Source organism: Helianthus annuus, chromosome 17 (assembly GCF_002127325.2).
Source record: "Helianthus annuus cultivar XRQ/B chromosome 17, HanXRQr2.0-SUNRISE, whole genome shotgun sequence".
NCBI lineage: Eukaryota > Viridiplantae > Streptophyta > Magnoliopsida > Asterales > Asteraceae > Helianthus > Helianthus annuus.
In genome coordinates this window covers 83,126,321-83,146,601 of record NC_035449.2, presented here as the reverse complement: position 1 = coordinate 83,146,601, position 20,281 = coordinate 83,126,321, and positions in this window count along the sequence as shown.

The window sequence follows — 20,281 nt, the reverse complement described above, 5'->3', positions numbered from 1 at the left end:
AGTGTATGATCCTCCCAAAGTGATGAAGAAGATACCGTTGCTAAAGATGAAGACCGACTTTCTTGGAAACTTCCGCTGCTGGGTCTATGACGCGGATACTGGTGAAGCCGTGATCCTATTCAGAGATAATCAGGAGAAATTTAGAATAATAGATCCGATGTGGATTACTAACATGTCCAGATCGGATATTATTGTTCTGAAGGATCATGAGATAAACTACCTGGTTCGGGATCGAGATCAAGCTATGAAGTTTCAGAAGATGGCCTTGTACTGCTTTAATCTGCTGGTCAACGCAGGAAGTGCATGGTCATCACATCATTTGACAGTGGAAAGGACGTCAGAGACTTAAGACACGAAGACCGAGACAAAGCTACAGCCAAGGGGGAGTTTGTTGGTGCACTTGTGTCTGTACTTTGTCTGTATTTTGTAATGTATAAATCGATGTCTTTTGTCTGTTGTGTTTACGTCTTTTGTTATGTTTGTTTATGTGTTGGAATGTATGTTTGACCAAGTCAACCATCCTCCTGGTTTGACTTGGCCAAACAGTCAACACTTAGTGTGATAAATTTGTATGTTTCGAAGGATGTCATCGAAGGATGTTATGTATCCTTCGATGACCTCGAAAGACATCATTCGATGGATACTTATGGACCTCGAAGGATATATCATCCTTCGAGGTATATATGGATCCTTCGGAATCTTTCGATGGACATTCTGGTCGATAGATGATCCTTCGACCAGAACTCATTATCCTTCGTGCATGTCAACTGTTATAGGTATATATATCCCATGTAGGTTTCACAGTCATTGCAAGTCATTCGGAGATATTGTGAGAGCATTGTGAGTGAACCAAGGTCTTGTAAGAGAGCATTTCAGTTTGGTCAAGGGCTGTAACCGTGTCCACTGAAATACAAGAGAAAACTTTGATATATTGCTTGTCTACTCTTTCTCTTGTTACTTTGCTTTCATCTAAACTACGGTTTGCACTCTAGCTTGGATTCCGCACTTGCTAGTGTGTTAAACATAACAAGGAATAGGTTTATCCTCAACCTCCGAGGGACCTACAAAAGGATTTGTTGTTTGATGTTGTAAGTGAAGGTTTTTTATTTTGGTTTGTATAAAATGGGTGAAGGTTGGTATATATATATATATATATAGGGGATGGTTCAAATGAAAACCACTTTTATTGTGAAAACTCGAAAACGAACTAAAAAAAGCCTAAAAAACACACAAAATTTTTTTTTTCAATTTTTTTTTATAAAAATCGCTAGTTTTTATATATAAAAAAAAACTTTTTTTCAAAAAAAAAAAAAAAAATTGTGTAGTGCACATGTGTAATAATACACATGTGTAGTACACATACATATGTGCAGTATTACACATGTGCACTATACATATGTGCAGTATTACACATGTGCACTACACAAAAAAATTTTTTTTTTTTTTTGAAATTTTTTTTTATATTAAAAAACCTGCGAAATTTTGATTGCAAAAAAAAAAATAAAAAAAAAAATTTTTTGTATGTTTTTTTGGCATTTTTTAATTAGTTTTCGAGTTTTCACAATAAATAGTGGTTTTCATTTGAACCTTCCCCTATATATATATATATATAAGTTGAATAAAGGAAAAAAATAGCCGTTACAATGCCAAAACAAAATGAACACGACGTGGAAAAAAGAACGCCAAAACAATTTTTTTTTGAAAAAAAAAACACCCTTAAGGGCGGTTCCAAGACGTGTGGGGGCGTTTCGCTCAAAAACCCCACTACGAGTGTTCTTAAATTCTCAAGCCCCATATTAATGACTAAAAGTCACCAACTTAGAGATAGATATATCCAACAAAGCCCCATATAATGACTAAAATTCACCAACCTAGAGATAACTGTTTCCAACAAGAGGGTAATTCAACATGCCAAGAATTGAACAAACAAACAAATTGATGATATAATCAATATGAATAAATACAAAAACACATCACTCGTGATAAAGATGAAAGCTTTACTAAAATCTAACACATAATTATAAGCAAAAGTTAAATAAAAGAGTCCTCAACGTACTGTTCAACATTTTATCCAATCAAAGATGATAAAGGAAGTTTGGTTCATAACAGAATCAATTTAGTTACTCGGCTGCCTAGCTTAAATTAATTGACTTGTCATGTTAATTTTGTGATTAGCTGCGTGATTCTTTTATCTCCGGAGACACTTGACCTAATTCTCGTATTGGTACCTTTGTTTTCTCCTTATTATTTTTGATGACGAGGGTAGCTCAAACCTTAATAAACTGATTAGAGTACACAACAGCTTAAAAAGTTAAAAGGTTCGGAAACGGTCAGCTGTCATGAACAGTAAAGACGACGAGTCAGAGCCTTGTCACATCACCCTTTGCGTGTGAATCCTCATGCCCAACCGCAACCAGAGCATGTGGGAGAGCACACTCTTTTACCCGCAGGTCCAAACCCTTCAACCTTCCAAAATGGGCAACTCCCTCACTGCAGACAAGATCACTGGTCAAAGGTTTCCTCTTAGGGAGAATCCCTTCCCTATAAATCACAACCTCTTGATATGCAGGAGCCCCAACTCAAGATCACCTGAGATTGCTCTCAATCTCTGATCTTTCTCCTCCTCTCAAGAACTCGCTTTATGCTAGTTCTTTTCTTCACTTGGCACAACATCATAACATTTGGTACTAGCTTTCTGGGTTAAACACTTTTCAATCCAGAATCAACAAGTGAATAACAACAATAAAAACACTGATCTCTCTCCACGTTCTGCAAATGTGGGGGACCCCACGACCTGCGTCAGGCTAATCGAAACCTTGATCCCTTTTACCCCGGAGATATCGCTACAGACCTTGGTCTTGTATTTGTTGTAGCAAAAAGTTGGCGCACACCGTGGGGCTACGCCGCTTACTTTATCTTAAAGACCAGTTGTGTAGCTCCATTTTCTCTTTACATCATGTCTGAAAGCGAATCTCCCGGCAAGGTAAATCAGGTACCTAACAACACCGATTTAACACCAAACTCTGATCACCTTTCTCTACTCCCGGAAGTACTCCAACGGGGACTATGTTCCCGTAGTTCACTTCATTTCAAACGTCAACCCCATCTCGATCAGGGGTTGTATCTCCTCAAACCGTTGCAATGCGTACACCGGAACGCATAGATCTAACACCCGAGGGAGTAGCTAGAAATGTCTTACAACTGAGATCTCTTCTACACTAGTATGTGAGCCTAGAAAGGGAAAAGGGGGTGAGAATAAGACTAAATTATGAGGAGTCTGAACCCTCATTGTTACCTGGCCACCCATCTCTTCCTTTTAGCAGCTCACGTTCAGTCACATCTTACCTTGAAGCTGGTCCTAGTGTGACAGACCAACCACTCAAGCCCTTGAGCTTTTGGGTGGCAAAGTCCAACCGCTTTTCCCTTATTTACCTCCCAACCCATTACAACCAGTGCACCTATTGGGCATGAAACCACTCTTGATCAATTGTTGTAGTCACCAGCTTCAAGTGTTCCCCCTCCCATTGCTACTTCGTGGGAACAAGCCATGACCACCCTGCCTTTGGCTCGAGGTGCGGTCATGAGCACATCAATGGGAATGCCTTATACAGTGCCATCAAAAAGCCTTTAAGGCTTTAACCTTATGCCCTAGCTGATGACACAGATGATGGCACAATTTCCTTTGCAGCACTTCATCAACGGTAACCCAGCTTCAAGGGTAGTAGAAGACCTTTCAAAATCCTACCAGCCAAACAACTTGTCTTGTTTCTCCCAATAAATCGTTGATTATGAGTTTCAAACACAGATACAGATGCCATCACGGTACTTAAGACCACCTCCAAATCTTTGTCGGGGCTGCAAGATTTGAAAAATGGCCCAACCTCGGATGTTGTCTCATGTTCATGCGAACCCTTGAAGGGACTTCATGCATATGGTTCAATAACCTTCATGAACGAAGCATTCAGACCTTTGACGATCTTAGCAAAGGTTTCCCATAACAACGTGATGATGAAAGTCTCAGAGACTTAATCGAAAGGTACAAGAAGGAAGGTTTAACTTACGCCGATGAAAAGATTAGGGTTGCAGGGTTCATGAATGCTAAATTCCAAATATCTCACAAGAGACTTCAATAAATGCTTGCCCAAAACCCTTGAAGAAGCACTCAAAAGGGCTGAAACCCACATTCGAGGAGAATAAGCTGTAGACATCAAAGAACAAAAAAAATAGAGAACTCTTAACTGGAGCTTCCAGTATGGCTCTTATGACGAACGGTTCAAAGGTTCGGATCCGAGAAGGCCTGAAGGCCGGAACCCTCCAAGCCGAGAAAAAACAATAAACTTTACAGCCTTAACCAAGACTCCACAAGAGATCTTGGCAACTGAAGAGGTAAAACACAGCTTCCACCCTCCTCAACCTTTGCCAAAAAACAAAAGATTGGAAAAATCAAGCCAGTATTGTGAGTTTCACGAATAGAAAGGTCACCATACCAATGATTGCTTCCAACTCAAAAAGAGGATCGAAGAAGCCGTCAAGTCCGAACAGACTCACTTGGTTAAAGGGGTCAAGGACAAGATGGTTGAAAAAAAAGTAAATAGGAAGTGAACATAGTCATCCTTGAAAACAAAGCTTCCCACAAACGCCATCATTTCAAGGCATGGGAACGTCAATATGTTTGCTTCCTACCACCGAAATGAGAGTTGCTTTCAAACCCTCTAGTGATGGAATCCAACATAGGAACCATCAAGACACAAAACGCTTACATTAACACCGGCGCAACCACCAAAATCATGTTTGAGAAATGCTTTAACCCTCTCAGCGACGATGAACGTTCAAAGCTTCAATAGTCTGAATCCTCCATCGAAGGTATCGCAGACATACCTATCAAGCCTTTAGGCCAAATAACCCTTAATGTTTGTTCAGCGAGAGAACAAATGGACGAACCGAACAACTCACTTTTACGGTGATCAATATCCCTTCCAACTATGATGGCATCATAGGAAGGTCAGGGCAAAGTGTGTTTGGAATGGCAGTTTCAGTTGGTCAATGCACTGTGATGTTTCCCACTGAAAAAGGGATAGCAACCCTTCAACCTACCCACGAAGCTTTTGTGGTCGAAGTTGAAAGCTCAAGAAAGGATGAAGACGATGAACAAGGGTTGGACATAAACCCAAAATATCCTCAACAGGGGATAAGGGTAAACACTAACCTTTCCAAAGAAACCCTCTCATACCTTGAAAAGCTGCTCTTGCACTATGTCTTTGCTTGGTGCTAAGAATATATTGTGACAACCGGTAATTAAGGGCTTTTAATTACGCAATTAACAAGTGTTTAAGGCGATAATACGTGGTGTTTAAGGCACGAATTAACTTAATTAGGCTCTTGGTATGCCTGGGAACGCTGATCGAACGTTACAGTGCGCGTATGAGGATTTTCGTGAAATCTACTGAATATTAAGCGATAACGAACTGACACCGTACAAACTACTGAAAACGCCGAAAAATACAAAGTTTATACGTATAACTTATAGTTGTGAATGTAGTTTTGCGAAATATTATCCTTTCGAACGACACAAAGGGAAAACGTGAATGAAAAACGCGGAAACAGTAACGCGCCGACAATCAACGACGAAACGGAAGCACCGGGCTCGAATTTCCATCTCGATATTAATATATTATGATATATTTAGCTTCGTTTTTAAATTTTATTTTCCGTAGTTGAAAGCGGATCGAAAACGAGTTAGAAACGACAAACGGAACAAGTTACGCGTTTTAACGTGACGACAATCATACGCGTCAAATATCAACATCCGATGTAAATTTTTAGACGTTTCGTCTCTAAGATTATATTTTATGGCGTTATACGATAATCGGGTTTGAAAACGGGCTTTGGATATTTATTGGGCCGCTTAAAACACGTTAATGGGCTTTTAAGCCCAAGCCCACAAGAAAACCCTAACTATAAAATTTTAGAGTCACTTTATCTTGAAAGTGAAACCTCAGACCAAACACGCACACAATCACAATCCCTGCACTTCATCTCCTTTTTGTGAGAAACCCTAACTTCCTAAGCTCCATCTCTAAATATACACACATATTAACAAACACAAAGACTTCATCTTCTTCACATGACAAACCCCACCCACAACACCACTCCCTTCCACCTCCGGTGAAACCGCCGGCCGGTGCCGGTAAACCGACAACCACACATCTCACCTTCACCTCCTCCCTCTTCATCTTTGATCACCCGCAGCCCCCTGTTAATCGGCCAACCACCACGATCGTATGGTGATAGCGGGCTACAACAGCAACACCACCACCACAGGCGGCGGCGCTGTGGTGGGTGGTGCCGGTCGAGACGACTAGCGAGAAAGAGAGAGAGACGAAGAGAAAGTCGGAGGTGTCGGAGATGGAGCCGCTCACGGCGGCGGTAGTACGACACCAGTGACGATGGGGATTTGCTTGATTTCTGATAAAATTTAGTGAAGATCGGTGGTCGACCGCGGCAGTATAGCCGCTGGAGTTAACAGCAGCGGCGGTAGGAGACTCGTCTGATGAGTTTCACGGTAACGTTCCCCCTCCTCTGTATATTTCTTCTTAAATTGATGTCCGATGATGATGACGGTGATGTTATACAGTTGATTTCAAGTTTGGTTCGGGATTTTTGTTCGGTTCAGTCAACAGGAGTCAGACCTGGTCAACTTCGGTCAACAGAAGTCAACGGTCCGGGTCAGCGGTCAGAATTTTGGGTCTCGGCTCAGATCGGGTTCGGTTCAATCAGATTGGTCTACTTCAGACATGGTTTGGGTCAACTCGGTTAACCGAGTTAACTCGGTCAACTCAGTCAATGCGAGTCAACCCGGTTGACTCAGTCAACTGGTCAACTCAGTCAACGAAGTCAGTCGGTCAACAGCAGTCAACACGCAAGACCCGGTAAAGTTTAGGCGTAGCGAATCGTTGTTACGCCACTTTTCATTAGATTTTAGACTTATACGCGACCCGAGCTCAACCCGAATTGATTAAATACTAGTTTATGTTTTGATATTTTAACGAGAATTTTATGCATATTTTGGTTCCGTTGAATTATTGATTGAGTTTGATTAAAATATCGACACTTTAGATGTCGAGGTTATTCCAAAAACAGAGGAAACTCTGCCCAATTTTCGTTAAAAACCCGAAACACGACACGCATTTATGATCTAAAAACGACACTTATTGGATTTCGAATTCTTCTTATAAAATAAATATAAATATATTTATTTTGGTTATTTTGGGCGACGATTACAAATTACAAACGAAGTTATAACATTCGACGAATACTACTTACCTTTATTTCAAACCACTAACACTCGACCCTCATTATAGTATTTCAAAACGCGTTTAAAAGCTCGATTACTTATACAAAATAAATACGATTATTTATTTATATTTATTTCAAAACACCGATAATTTGAAATACTAGAACATTTTCATAAAAAAAATGAAGTTTCTATTTATCTTAAACATAGACGTTTCGAAATACTTGAACACGTTTATAAAATAAATATAAGGTTTATATTTACTTTAAACGTCGATTTTAAACGTTCTTACGAACTAAATATAGTTGTTATATTTAGTTCAATTGTTTGAATTCTAAGTTATATTTCAAACGTCACGACTAAAATATATGTATATTTATATATACACTTTTATTTTCGTCTTACGACGACACGAACCGCTATCCACCTACGTATTTCTATTCGCGAAAAATAACATGATGTCGTAAGTATATTTTTATTTAAATATATAAATGTATATAATTTAAACCATTCGAAAGCCAAGTCGTTTTCGAGACTTAGTTTTTGTCCTGGTCATAAACGGGATCAACTAACAATAGTTTGGTTAATTCAAACCAAAATATTAACACCTTCCTTCGTAGAGTCGTTTTGTTAACGACTCGGTAGAGCTCGGACACGTAGTTTAGCTACGTCAATTTAGTTAGAAACTTATAATTATTCCTTGATTAGGAATGCTTTAGTTGCACGCTAGCGAGTTCACATTCGTGGGATGACACTACGGAATCACATTTAGCTAGCTATGCACAGGAATATACAGGTGAGTTCATAACCCCCACTTTTCACTGTTTTACATTTTTTTTATAAAATGTTTTCGGGGGTGGAAAGACATGCAAGTTTTGCAAAATCACACAAGGTTTCGATAAATCAATATCACATATTTATAAACCATTTTGCGACAGAATTTCAACGAACTCAAATGGTTTACGAAAAGATTATACTAAACATACCGGTTTTATGAAAACATAAGTGTTTTTCGAAACATGCATGAGTTTTAATAACACAAATGACGTGGGCAAAGGCCCAAGGACATGGGCAGAGGCCCAAGGACATGAATAACTCACACATTATACATTAACTAGGGTATGGTTAAGCTAGGGAATGAACTGTTAGATCAGGTGAGCGAATAGTAATCTCTCTTAAGTGCCATTAATCTTGTATAAGACCGAGGGCAAAAGTGGTAGATCTATCGGGTGTAGCGAGCCCCACTCTTGGGTCCTTGTGTGGCCCATGTAGTGCTTTTGTTGTTCTAACCGGGTGGACCGGGGGAAATCCGCTAGGGTTGAGTGCTTCCTATGTCGCCACACATATTAATGTCCTTGCAAAACATTAATGATCTGTTCATAGACGCTTACATACCAGTTTTAATACTCAGATTTTCAAATGTTTTTAAGATTCATTTGAAGTAAACTCACAAATACATTGATTTACAAACTTTGGTAACGTTTTTCAAACTATACCTAAGTAAGAGGACACGCTGATCCTGCTTACAAAGGTTCGTTTGGGCTCGGCCCATTCTCTCTCGTGCAATGCACAAAGACTCTCGTGGGCTAGACTCACAGTTTTCATATATCATGCCAAGAAAATGATTTTACTATATTTTCTCAGCAACTTTAAAACCGGTTATCAAAAAGATTTACTTTAAATCTTTTCAAAACAAACTATGAACTCGCTCAACTTTATGTTGACTTTTTCGCATGTTCTTTCTCAGGTTGCATTTTCAAAACTATGGAACGGTTGGAATAGGAGAACCCATGGGAATTCAAGTACTTAGCGGCGTTCATTTTCTAGAAGTCTTAGCTATTTGCTTCCACTGTGCAATGAAGATACCGGTGTAACGCCCTGCGTTTTCAAACTTCCTACATTTGGAAACCTTACGTGAAATTCTAACTTTGGAAATCTTGTGTTCTTATAACCATTCTTTCATTGTAATCGTTGTAAAATACGGAACTTGCTTCGTAAATAAAACTTGTACGTTACACTTTTTACCTAGTTAAATCATGTTTTATTTCATATTTCACCTTGTTACAAGTTAGGGGAAACATTGTTGCATATTATTACACAACTTAACTAACAAAATTACTCATTATAATGTTTTAAAAAAATAAAAAAATAAAGAAATATGGCAGCCCAAATTCAGCCAAATTCAGCCCCATATAGTTGGGTTTTGTGGGCTAGTTTCAAGGTGTAACCCCTTCTAAACACTTCCAAAGCCCAACCCATTGAAACCCTAATCCTTCCCCCTATAAATACCCCTTATAACCAGCCTCCCTACCACTTTTACAACCCTAAAAACTCACAAAACATCCACCAAACCGTAGCTGAAAGCAAGGGTTCGAGTAGATTGACACCCCTTCACGAAAATGAGCATAACTCACTCAATTCTTATCCGATTCACTCGATTCTTTTTCCTACTTGCTTGTATAATCATGGGGTTCGATTCCTAGACTTCTCCTTGGAGAAATCAGACCTGGAAATGCCCCGAAATAGTCCATAAACTTTCTGTTTGTTTTTATGTTCATCAAAAACTTGTTTAAACCTATGCAACTTGTGTCCAACACATCTCATACCTATGTCCTAATGCTTACAACTTATCCCATGGTTGGTTAAGCTTAAAAACAAGGTTGAGACATTTAAAATCAGAGGATTAAACCTCATAAACTTAGTGTTTTGTTTAGGGTTTTTAACCCACAAGTCATGTCAAACTTTGTCTTTGATACATGAGTGATTATGGAACAACTTGGGTTGTCCAAACATACAATCCTCACATGATTTGATGATTTCTCTTAGTTAGTATGTATATTTCTTATTCTTTATTGTATGTTCATGACCCTCCTTGGTTGTTTTTTTTACATCAAGTGTAGTGGTGAACACATAGAGGTGCCTAAATGGAAGACTTGATCTTCCTACCTCCTACATGACTTCTATGACATTTAGAGGTACCAAAATGAAGATTTTAATCTTCTACCTCATGCTTGAACTATTGGACATATATTATATAACCTAAATATATTATTCGAATAATCGAATCTTTGATGATGAACTAGTGTTCATATGTCGGGGTACTAGATTACATCATCCTAGACTATGATAACTTGTCACGATTCTAATGGAACCTTGTTCCATGAAAACATCTAAACTCCTTCGAGTTTCCTAGTGTCAAGAACAAGCATCATATGTACTAAATGATTATTTTCCATGTTATTCTCATATCTTATTTTTATGTTGTTTTAAACACCGAATCTCGACTCTAAACATACTTGAACTTTAACCCTTATACATTCGGACTCTAAATCTCTACTCGTCAACAATTGGATAATCGGAAAACATATGCAAACTTTGTGAGTATACTCGTATTTCCCCCTTTTTACTTTTACCACTTTTGGGGTGTAACATGTTTACCTATTAACTTACACATGAACACTTTGTTAAACACATGAACGTTCCTATAACATGCTTGTATGCGTGATGACTTGATACGTTAAACTTGGGTTATTCTTATGTGTTGAACTTATCATTAACTTCGTACGAGCCAAACCTTGACATATGTAGCGCTATAGGATTAACGACCCGCCCGTAAACTTGAGGTTATGTCTTGAGCATATTGCGTTTTCTTGGTTTGATATGTTAGACACATGCCATGTTTAAATGTTTATCTTGAATCACATGCTTGCTATGAGGAATTGTTCAAACTTATCTTTTGCTATGTACGTATCAAACTTGTATACTCGCCTTTGCTTTTGCATTGAACTTTATTTTAAACATGTTACAGGTTGAGGACGATGATGCTATGAAATGAAGTAGCGTTGATGCCTAGATACACATATAGACGTTAGGGTTTAAAATGTTGTATCAAAATTTTGTTATGTTATCATGTTGTTATGTTAAACTTGTCGTATTTGAATTTCTTGTAATGTTGACTATTTGAAGTTATGAAATGAAATGAAATTTGGATTTTCTAAATATTGTCACAAATAGCGTTATGATGTCTCTAGCAATCTTCACACTTCGTCTCATCCCGATGTTTCCGCCATTGGTTGGGGTGTGACAGATTGGTATCAGAGCCATAGCTATAGGGAATTAGGAAAAGTAGGAATGCTTTAGCCTAGTCTATAGTTTTAGAACCTTATTCGTATGCTTTGCTTGGACTACTACATGATACTTTATTTGTTACTTATTTATGCTCTTTTAAACATGTATGTTACTCATGTGTAATATTCGACATGTTATTCTTACGCATTAATGCTTGTTTTATTATGTGTTAACACTTGTTTCGTTGTTCGATTCTTTATGTGTTATTCTTGACCTATTTCTCTATGTGTTAATACTTGTTTTATTTCGTTATTTAAGTATCATCCTTGATATGCTTTCTTATGTGTTTATACTTGTTTGTGTATCTCCTTCGACATACACTTCCCTCATGCATTTTACTCGATTACTCTAAATCCGACAACACTCATATTGTACAAATGAGACGAATTCACCAAAATAGGCGTGAAACCCACAATTTGGTGAACGACTCTCAATCTACCTATTCTTTTTTTTTTACACGAGATATCGCGATTAAGCTAGGAGTGAAATCCACATCTTAATGGTAAATCTCAAATTTCAAGTTCTAGTGGACCCTCGTCAACACGTCGAAATTAAATTTTGACCTGACGAGTACCAACCACACTTAGGATACGAAATCGTCAAGTTAGGGGTGAAACCCGCACCTTGTCGACTAGTTCCACTCCTTGGCTTTTTTTTCATAAATCCCGCCAAGTCTCGAAATTTCGATTGATTTGGGACATGTAGTAACCGGAAGGGTAAATACCGTTAACCGACTTGTCGGCGAGAGTATTTTACCTATTAGGCCAAAGCATGCTCCTCAAATTCAAAAGACTTTTCGACCACTTTGGTTAGTCAAAGTTCCGTTTTGGAACACTCCAAACTTTGGTCAAACATGTGTTTCTATTGTTCATTTTATACGATGCAATCTTTCAACCTCGAGTTTACCTTTGATTTCTCTTTTCACACGCACAACATATCGAACCTTGTCGATACATTTATATATGCATGATTTTCATATAATTTAAATTCATATTCCTTGTAACAACTAGTGGAGAGGTATCATCGAGATTGGAGTGACTTCCTTAGCTTGACGATTGACTCCACCCCTCTTCCCTTAAAACGACCTCACCAACGAGTTAGGGGTGATTCCCTTACTTAGGTGACCGTTACCCAAAACTTCTCTTTCAAAATATTTTATTATGCAAACCCGATCATGTTTTATACCTAAATCATTTATCATTATTCAAAATACCTACTTATACCGATTTCAAAATACATTGTTTATCAAACGTACTTCTTATTCTACCATCCATTTTCACTCAAATCATATACACAAGATTCTTAATCATGTCTTTACCGTTTTACTACATGAATTTCCAAACCTTACGAAATGCTACCTATCAATTTAATCGGTCTAATGAATCTCTTGCCCATGAACTTCACATCTGATTTATTAACTGAAACACGTTCACATTATATCATCATACTAGAGACTTCCACTCTTAATCGAAATCAAACTAACCTTTCTCAATTACTTATAAGACCTCATAGATGTTATATGACCGTTTACCAAATACTCTTTCCAACATCAATAAATCCTTTGTTAAAATTATTTTTAAACAATCACTAAGTTCTTTTACTAAATTTCTTTTCTTTTCTAAGGGTCGACGTTTTCACAAGAACTTTCAAAGTCCAAAATTTTCATGTTTTGATGCAAATGAAACAAACCCGTTATTTAAAAAAAAAAAAAAAAAAAAAAAAAAAAAAAAAAACCTTCTCTACAACGCTTAACTCGTCATCCAAATTTCAAAACACGTGGGCTAGAAGACTTCATGGGGACCGACAATTTTCAACATACGTGAACTCCTTTTTTTTAAACAAAAGTAGCATTTCAATCATTACAAAATACGTTAAGCATGACCAATGAGTACTTTATGTTCCTTTGCATATACAAACTATATTCTACCTTTCAAACCAAGCTCAATCTAATTTTGATTCGACAAACTCAACGTTTTGTTTAAACAACTATACATGCACATCATCATACACATTTTAGTCGATATCTCGCGATAACATCATTTATATCGTTCGTATCTACATACTTAACCTTTTTTTTTTCTCTACAATGTCTCAACGTACACCATATACGCAATATTTATTTTTCATACCTACACCTATGTTCATACCTTTTATGCTTGTACTCATACACATACTACTTATACGTTTTACGCTTCTGCTTATACACATACTACTTACACGTTTTATGTTTATGCTCATACATACATGCGTATTCATACTTAAACTTATGCTCATACTTTCATCCTTACTCATGATTCGTACATTCGTACCTATACGCGAGCGTAATCCGAGGGATTCGCTTACGTGGGTCCCATACATGCTTAAACATAAACATGCTTACACACGACATTCTTCTACGTACACATTCTTATTTTCAAATTCATGTATACCTTGATTCATACATAACTAGTACAAGCTATGTGGATCATGCGAAAATCAGTATAATCGCGGGTGCACACGGGATTATAGTGATAGGCGTATGAGAACCATAGAGTGTACTACTGTGTATGGTAAGACACGGAACGTAACATGACCCCGAGTAACGAAACGGACGTAATGTGGTTAAAACATGGTGGATACGCCGCTGGTACTTCCTATATATAAGTGTTTTCACCATGTTACCAAACTTTCGTAAAACGTGCCATGAGAATTCAGTGTGTTGCAGACCTTTTGGACCTAATACAACTTCACGCAACTCACAAACGCATTATATCCGATTATTCATGACGAGACTTCATCCTTAACACACTACGTTCATCTATCCAACACTTATGCTATTCACATACTTGTACTCTTTAAGAGCCATTCGTTCATTCTATACTCGTATTATTTTATACAAAACTCGTTCGCAATCCAGCTTGTTTAAACATTTGAGTCCTAACTTACCTCATTACCTATAAAATAGCCTCCCTATTCTTGATTCTTGTGTAACTATACTTAGTATCTCTCTATTGCTTTATTTAAAGTAACAAACCTTTTCGTCCCTCTCAATAAACAGGTTTTACGAAAGTATGATTTTTTTATACTATCCTTAAAAACTTCCCCTTGCAAATCTACCTTGATGTTCTCCAAAATTTGGTACTTTTCAAAACTTTCAAACTTCCCAAGTTTCAATTCTTAATGATCACCTTTATGCCAAAAACTCTTTCAAGCCTTCCTCTTGAATAAATTTCGGGACGAAATTTCCTAAAGGAGGGGAGACTGTAACGCCCTGCGTTTTCAAACTTCCTACATTTGGAAACCTTACGTGAAATTCTAACTTTGGAAATCTTGTGTTCTTATAACCATTCTTTCATTGTAATCGTTGTAAAATACGGAACTTGCTTCGTAAATAAAACTTGTACGTTACACTTTTTACCTAGTTAAATCATGTTTTATTTCATATTTCACCTTGTTACAAGTTAGGGGAAACATTGTTGCATATTATTACACAACTTAACTAACAAAATTACTCATTATAATGTTTTAAAAAAATAAAAAAATAAAGAAATATGGCAGCCCAAATTCAGCCAAATTCAGCCCCATATAGTTGGGTTTTGTGGGCTAGTTTCAAGGTGTAACCCCTTCTAAACACTTCCAAAGCCCAACCCATTGAAACCCTAATCCTTCCCCCTATAAATACCCCTTATAACCAGCCTCCCTACCACTTTTACAACCCTAAAAACTCACAAAACATCCACCAAACCGTAGCTGAAAGCAAGGGTTCGAGTAGATTGACACCCCTTCACGAAAATGAGCATAACTCACTCAATTCTTATCCGATTCACTCGATTCTTTTTCCTACTTGCTTGTATAATCATGGGGTTCGATTCCTAGACTTCTCCTTGGAGAAATCAGACCTGGAAATGCCCCGAAATAGTCCATAAACTTTCTGTTTGTTTTTATGTTCATCAAAAACTTGTTTAAACCTATGCAACTTGTGTCCAACACATCTCATACCTATGTCCTAATGCTTACAACTTATCCCATGGTTGGTTAAGCTTAAAAACAAGGTTGAGACATTTAAAATCAGAGGATTAAACCTCATAAACTTAGTGTTTTGTTTAGGGTTTTTAACCCACAAGTCATGTCAAACTTTGTCTTTGATACATGAGTGATTATGGAACAACTTGGGTTGTCCAAACATACAATCCTCACATGATTTGATGATTTCTCTTAGTTAGTATGTATATTTCTTATTCTTTATTGTATGTTCATGACCCTCCTTGGTTGTTTTTTTTACATCAAGTGTAGTGGTGAACACATAGAGGTGCCTAAATGGAAGACTTGATCTTCCTACCTCCTACATGACTTCTATGACATTTAGAGGTACCAAAATGAAGATTTTAATCTTCTACCTCATGCTTGAACTATTGGACATATATTATATAACCTAAATATATTATTCGAATAATCGAATCTTTGATGATGAACTAGTGTTCATATGTCGGGGTACTAGATTACATCATCCTAGACTATGATAACTTGTCACGATTCTAATGGAACCTTGTTCCATGAAAACATCTAAACTCCTTCGAGTTTCCTAGTGTCAAGAACAAGCATCATATGTACTAAATGATTATTTTCCATGTTATTCTCATATCTTATTTTTATGTTGTTTTAAACACCGAATCTCGACTCTAAACATACTTGAACTTTAACCCTTATACATTCGGACTCTAAATCTCTACTCGTCAACAATTGGATAATCGGAAAACATATGCAAACTTTGTGAGTATACTCGTATTTCCCCCTTTTTACTTTTACCACTTTTGGGGTGTAACATGTTTACCTATTAACTTACACATGAACACTTTGTTAAACACATGAACGTTCCTATAACATGCTTGTATGCGTGATGACTTGATACGTTAAACTTGGGTTATTCTTATGTGTTGAACTTATCATTAACTTCGTACGAGCCAAACCTTGACATATGTAGCGCTATAGGATTAACGACCCGCCCGTAAACTTGAGGTTATGTCTTGAGCATATTGCGTTTTCTTGGTTTGATATGTTAGACACATGCCATGTTTAAATGTTTATCTTGAATCACATGCTTGCTATGAGGAATTGTTCAAACTTATCTTTTGCTATGTACGTATCAAACTTGTATACTCGCCTTTGCTTTTGCATTGAACTTTATTTTAAACATGTTACAGGTTGAGGACGATGATGCTATGAAATGAAGTAGCGTTGATGCCTAGATACACATATAGACGTTAGGGTTTAAAATGTTGTATCAAAATTTTGTTATGTTATCATGTTGTTATGTTAAACTTGTCGTATTTGAATTTCTTGTAATGTTGACTATTTGAAGTTATGAAATGAAATGAAATTTGGATTTTCTAAATATTGTCACAAATAGCGTTATGATGTCTCTAGCAATCTTCACACTTCGTCTCATCCCGATGTTTCCGCCATTGGTTGGGGTGTGACAACCGGTCCAGTCACGCCAAGCTCTGATATTTCGGGGTGTGACAGATTGGTATCAGAGCTATAGGTTTCAGCGAATTAGGTTTCTGTGTATAGATACCTAGGCTTTAACCTCACTTTCCCTCTGGGGACTTAGATTTTTAAGACATTGAATACGTATTAAACGCCTAGGATTCGAATATGGGTTCCAACCGTTGCCAAGAACAATGAGTCAACAATTTTGGTTTTAAACAAACACAAGTGTTGTGTTGATACACAGTACACGAAACAATTACACACAAAAATCAAAACTTTGAGAGTTTTGTATAACACACATTTAGGACCTCTGGAAAACTTATGACGAAATTCGTTAAAGGTCCTCACGTAGGAACTGTGATTATTAACTCGCGCAAACGCCATTATATTATGTCGTCTATGCTATCTTACTTACCCGAGCAGGTAACCTACGCAGAACGAAACACTAGTGCACGAGAATACATGAAACTCAAATTAATTATACGTCAACGGATGTCGGAGCACATCATATTCTACGCAGAACGAAACGCTAGTGAACAAGTATACGTGAAACTTAAGCTATACGTCAGCGGACGTCGGAGTACATCACACACGACTTTCGAGGCAGGGCCTTGGGGAAACCACTAATGGTCACGACAACAACGATGCTAAGCTCGTCAGCGGGAGAAACAACAACTGAAATGCGGTACGTTGCCACGCGATCTTGAAAATGACACGAGTCACGCTAAGGTACGTTAAAACAAGATTTCACAATAGTCGATACTTAGTTTAAAGAGACTTACAATAGTTGGCGCTGCAAAAGAAGTCGCACGTCTTCGCATTTCCCCCTATTTCACTTATGGCGATTACGCTATGTTCGAAATTCCAGGTAAAGTCCTTAAATTTCTTTTATTGAAATTATGACTTTTTGCATATAACGAGTAGATTTTCGCATTTCTACTCCCCCTAATCGTCATTTCATAATGGAGATTTTCTTTCATAATAACGAATACACATTTGCTTCATTCTTGACAAATTCATATGTTACACATGCGTTGTTTGTTATGCATGTGGTTTCACTCCAAATTTTTGTTTCATCAAAGCTCAAATATTGTTTCGCTATACTTGATCTTTGCATTGTGACCTAGATGAACAACATTATTGCAAAGCGTTGACTCTTTGATATCGAGTCGACAGATTTCTTGGAAAACTCATTTTCTTTTGAATGGTATACATGGTTTTTCGTTGTGGCCATGTCGAAACTATCTTATTGATACATGAATTTATTGTTGGATTGTGTTTCTACCAAGTTCAATTGATCGAACTTGCTCGTAATACACATTCGATTCAAGATTCCATATGATGGATTGCGGCCATCATATTCGAAATAATCTCAACAAGCACTTCATTTGCTTTGAACCATACATGCTTGTTTGGACTTCGACTTCATTGAATTGTTTCTTTGATCACGAACACCTTGCGGTGACGTTTTCCACAAGTTTGAAGCTTGCGCTAATCTCGTTGCTCACCTCATGTACGAATTTAATTATTTATTTATTTGTTTATTGACATTAAATCCGCTTTGTTGATTTATCATATTAAAGCAATCTTAACACAATCGTGTGTTAGGATAATGGTACACAAATTTATGTCATATTTCGGTGTACCTCTTAACGATTCTTTCAGCATCGATCGAACATTTTGTGATATTTATTGCTCTTTCATTTTCGATCGAAAAACATTATTTATTTGTTTCGTTTTCAATTGAAAATCCTATGAGAATTGTTTGAAACAGACATTCAGATTTACTTCGTTGAATCTCTCACTTGATTTCAAAACAAGGTGATGTTTGTTCAGTCACCATTATTATTGAATTATTTCGATCACTACGACACCTTGTGGTGTCGGTATAAACTTGTAGCTTGGGCTAATCATTATCGAGCGTTTCATGCAAAACACAGGTGATATTTGTTCGATCACCGCTATTGCTGAATTGCTTCATTCACTATGACACCTTGTGGCGTCGGTATAAACTTGTAGCTTGTGCTAATTACGATCAGTCGTTTCATGCGAAACTGTATATGCTTTTCGTTTGACACATCATTTTAGTAGTCTTAATGCAACTATGTATTAAGACGATGATACACCAGGATCGGTTGAATTTCATTTCGGTGTATCCTTGCAACTCAATAATGTCAACGCGTGATTTTATTCGTTTAAGGGTTCGATAGTTGATAAATCATTTTTATGATTCTATTTATTTGAGCTTGTTGAATTCGAGTTTCAATCATACAACAACCAACGCAAGATTCTGTTGGTAGTAAATTCTGTTGTTTCAAAAATTGATTTGCAGTTTGCGAATGTTCATTGGAATTCCATTGGTTGAATCTCCTCTTTTTTTGAACCTAGTAAACCTAGTCACATTGGTGATAGTATCACAACATCTCGTTCACGTGACATTGATTTCTAGAACAAACTCAGTTAAACCGTTGGGTTCCTATTGATGCAAAATTTTCTTGCAATCACGTAATATGAACAAGTTTTGGTTCAATTACATGGTCATTCACTTTGGTATTATTCGGACTTACCTAGGAACAGCACAACTCTGAGGAGTTAACATAGTCTAAATTTCGAGGACGAAATTTCTGTAACAGGGGGAGAATGTGACAACCGGTAATTAAGGGCTTTTAATTACGCAATTAACAAGTGTTTAAGGCGATAATACGTGGTGTTTAAGGCACGAATTAACTTAATTAGGCTCTTGGTATGCCTGGGAACGCTGATCGAACGTTACAGTGCGCGTATGAGGATTTTCGTGAAATCTACTGAATATTAAGCGATAACGAACTGACACCGTACAAACTACCGAAAACGCCGAAAAATACAAAGTTTATACGTATAACTTATAGTTGTGAATGTAGTTTTGCGAAATATTATCCTTTCGAACGACACAAAGGGAAAACGTGAACGAAAAACGCGGAAACAGTAACGCGCCGACAATCAACGACGAAACGGAAGCACCGGGCTCGAATTTCCATCTCGATATTAATATATTATGATATATTTAGCTTCGTTTTTAAATTTTATTTTCCGTAGTTGAAAGCGGATCGAAAACGAGTTAGAAACGACAAACGGAACAAGTTACGCGTTTTAACGTGACGACAATCATACGCGTCAAATATCAACATCCGATGTAAATTTTTAGACGTTTCGTCTCTAAGATTATATTTTATGGCGTTATACGATAATCGGGTTTGAAAACGGGCTTTGGATTTTTATTGGGCCGCTTAAAACACGTTAATGGGCTTTTAAGCCCAAGCCCACAAGAAAACCCTAACTATAAAATTTTAGAGTCACTTCATCTTGAAAGTGAAACCTCAGACCAAACACGCACACAATCACAATCCCTGC